Source organism: Chroicocephalus ridibundus, chromosome 2 (assembly GCF_963924245.1).
Source record: "Chroicocephalus ridibundus chromosome 2, bChrRid1.1, whole genome shotgun sequence".
Lineage (NCBI taxonomy): Eukaryota > Metazoa > Chordata > Aves > Charadriiformes > Laridae > Chroicocephalus > Chroicocephalus ridibundus.
In genome coordinates this window covers 117,452,137-117,455,608 of record NC_086285.1, presented here as the reverse complement: position 1 = coordinate 117,455,608, position 3,472 = coordinate 117,452,137, and positions in this window count along the sequence as shown.

The window sequence follows — 3,472 nt, the reverse complement described above, 5'->3', positions numbered from 1 at the left end:
AAAGAAAAAGATAAAAGTTGTTTGTTTTTAATTCTTTCGGAACCTTTTGATCTCTCCTGGCTTGTTTTAGCAGCTGCCTGACTGTTTTTCCTCGTATGTAAACTTCAAAGTCAATCAGAGGTCAAAACTCTGGTCGAAGACAGAATAATGAAAACAAGGGTGACTGGCGTATGTGATGGGAAGAAGCAGAGGAGCTGGGTTGTAGAATATTGCCTGTTCCTGAACACAGCAGGGGGGAAATTATCTGCCTCTTGGACATAGCATTTATTGATCTGAACATTTGTTGTAGTTGTCGAGGCCTGTATACTTGCCTGGAAATGTATCTCACAGAGAAATGAAGGGTACTGCCATGTACTGGAGGACTTGACATTCTCTGGCTATTCTTGGTTCAAGCAATCTGGAAATAGCTTAATAGATTACCGTAAAAATGCTGGAGAAAAACAGCCTTCTACTGGTTTCTGTTGAATGCAGAGGCCTTCAGGGGCGGGTACAGGTTTTGATTCCCAATTTGTTATTTGCAGTTTCTGGTCATAGGAAAATCAAAGGAAAAGCAAGCCCTGGAGAGGCAGCTTCTGCAGCAGAGTGACGTGGAGCATTTTCTGTAGGCATGTGCAGTCATGGTACAGGATGTGTCTTGAGTTCACGCTTTTTTTTTTTTTTTTTCCTTCGGGAGAACATCTGCCTTTCCCTCCTTCATCCGTCTGCGGAATCACGCCCCTGCTTGTGCAGAGCCCGGCAGAGGGCCACGAGCAAGAAAGAGTCCCGGAGGCAGCGGGTTGTAGCACTGCAACTTGCCTGGCAGCTGGTAAAACAGCCTGCAGAAATTGGGAACACCTTAGTGATTCACACATCCTCGCAGTAGCTCCTGCCAGCCGAGCTGCTGGAGAGGCCCCAGCAGAGGCAGAGGTGGATTATACTCTCTCTCTACATATGTACATAAGGCCACAGCGAGTCCTTAGATTTAATGCAGAGATTATAGGAATTTGTGTAAATGACCTACAAGCATAATCTGTTCTGAAAAAAAAAAAAAAGTCTTTTCCAGTTTAACCAACAAGGAAGATGGAAATGGGACCAGTGCCACCCTGTCTGTGGAGTGCATCTCCCCCAGTCTTCCTCACTTTCACAAATTATGGACACCTGCTTTTCCTACAGAAGGCTTCAAAATATGTGATTTGGACCAGAACCAGGGATCCCAGAAGCCACAAGTGTAGGAGGCCCCTCGGCAGTGTAAATCATGAGCAATATTACAGGGGTTCTGAAAAAGCCAGAGCAAACCTGACGATTCTTCTGCAGAATGCTTGGTGATGAAAACACCAGTTTGAATATAATTTAAATTATTTCAAGTATATCCCTCAACTATATTATCTTCTATTTGTTGCTTCTTCCACTCCCACAGCAAATTAAAAAAAAAAACCAAAAAAATGCCCAGGTTCTAGTTAAGCTAAAAGCCTGGTGCTACGAGCTGTGCCAAGCAACCCTGCTGTAGAAGACAGAAGAAAGACACTTTTTCGCTCGGGGAAGCAGACGAGCTTTCCCCAGCCGCATGGATACCAGGGAGAGGTGTAGCTTGTAGCTTGCAGCTTGCTGCTGGGTGGGAAAGAAGCTGTGACTGGGCTTCCTTGTGGCTCGTGGGATGGTAAATGACTAAGAGAGTAACAGGAGGAAATGTTACGGGCCTGTGTGGCTGGTGCGATAGGAAGAGCACACCTTGCTTCTACTATGGGCCTCCCCGCAAGGGCTAAGAAGAGTTTCAGACTTGAAACCGCTCCTAATTTGGGGAATATATTTAATGTATGGTTTACTGTCCCTTGTTAACATGACCAGAAGCAAAATTATTCTCTGCAGCTTCTCATTTAGTGATCTTCCTCTTCACAGTTCAAGCCCACTGAACATCATGCTTTCCTTTAATTGGATTTCCATCAGTTTTCATTTTAGCTGAGAGTGTTAATTTTCAGATGTGTTTCAATGAGTTTTGCAAGAATTAAAATTTTACTCACTTTTTCTTCAGTGACTGTTCATCACAAATCCACCTAATCTCTGCCATTAATGCCAAAGTAAAGAAGAATAAAAAAAAAACAAACCAGCAAGAAGTTGGTTTGAGAAAACAAAGAAAAGAGTGTGAAGTATCTCTGTGAAAAGTCGTGTAGGAAAGGGATGTAAGTGGTGTAAAGGGAAGCTAAAAGGATGCAGGAGAGAGCAGCTGGGAAACAAAAGCAGAGAGGCTGCCAGAGCAAAGCAGGCTGTGGGCGGCTGCACTGGGAGGAAGGGGAAGCGGGAGCAGAAATGGGAGCAGGGAGATTATGTTTGGTCTTTAAGCAGAGGATGAGGAGCTTGAAGCGAGGAGTTAAGAGACAGGAAGGAAGCCAGTGAAGACAAATAAAGAGTGGAGGGTGGTATAGTTTATGTAGTGAGAAAAAGAGACTACTTGAGCGGTTAGCGCTGGGCATCATGTGCTGGTGGACTGCATAACGTATAATCAGCTTGAAGCAGGGGTTGCGATTCTTCAGGAGACAACCTAGAAAAGAATACTGTGGCTTAATTTTAATCCTTTTTAACCCAGGGTCTCTCCATATAAAGGACGAGCATTGTGTTGCCCTGAGCCTAAGTGGAGTGCGTTGTGTTTTGTGCATTGTCATTGATTCTAAACGCCTTTTGTGTTTTGAGGCTCTGAAAACAAAGGTCAAGTACTAGAAAATTCTGTTTTCTGTGAGAGATTTAATTAAATCCTAAGGACAAAGGCAGAGTACTAGAAACAGCTGTTGAGTGTGAAAGATCTGTAAATTTGCATTTCCATTTCTCGATATCAGTTTGTACGTAGCTTTGTAATTTGTTTTTTTTTGAGCAATGACAGGAGGATAAATATTTAAAAATTCAAAATAAGTCTTACAGATGTTATTTTCTGCATGTAAGGTAATTGTCCAATACAGGCTTGGAAAGAGATACTAGGAAACAGAGTGAGGAAGCACAAGGAGTAAGATGGAACAATTTCTGAATATAGATTTGGCCCTAGTAATTTAGGGAGTGGAAATTGTAGGGCTTGAAATGGACTGTGCTGCCTAAGATTTTTTTTATCCTTTATGGACAATAGCAACAAACCAGAGGGTCTGAGCCGTTAGTAGCACACTGCTAATCACAACTTCCTCATGAATAACCTGAGTAAATTGCCGAGTTACCTGTGCCATGGAAGGCTCAGGAGTCATGGAGTGGAAAATATTTTTCACTTGTTCAATATCGAGACATTATTGTATTAGCCTACTGTGCTTTAGAGGGTTTGAATTTTGTCATACGGACCAATTTTGTTCTTGTTTAAATAACAAGAAATGAAGTAACGTATTAAGAAAATGCAAGTTATTGAAACATAATGCAGTTAATTACCGACAGGTAGAAACCAAGAGATACCACCTAGCTACTCCACTTCAACACACACTGATCCCTCCACTTAACAGGTGATAAGGAAGGAATTCTTGTTCAG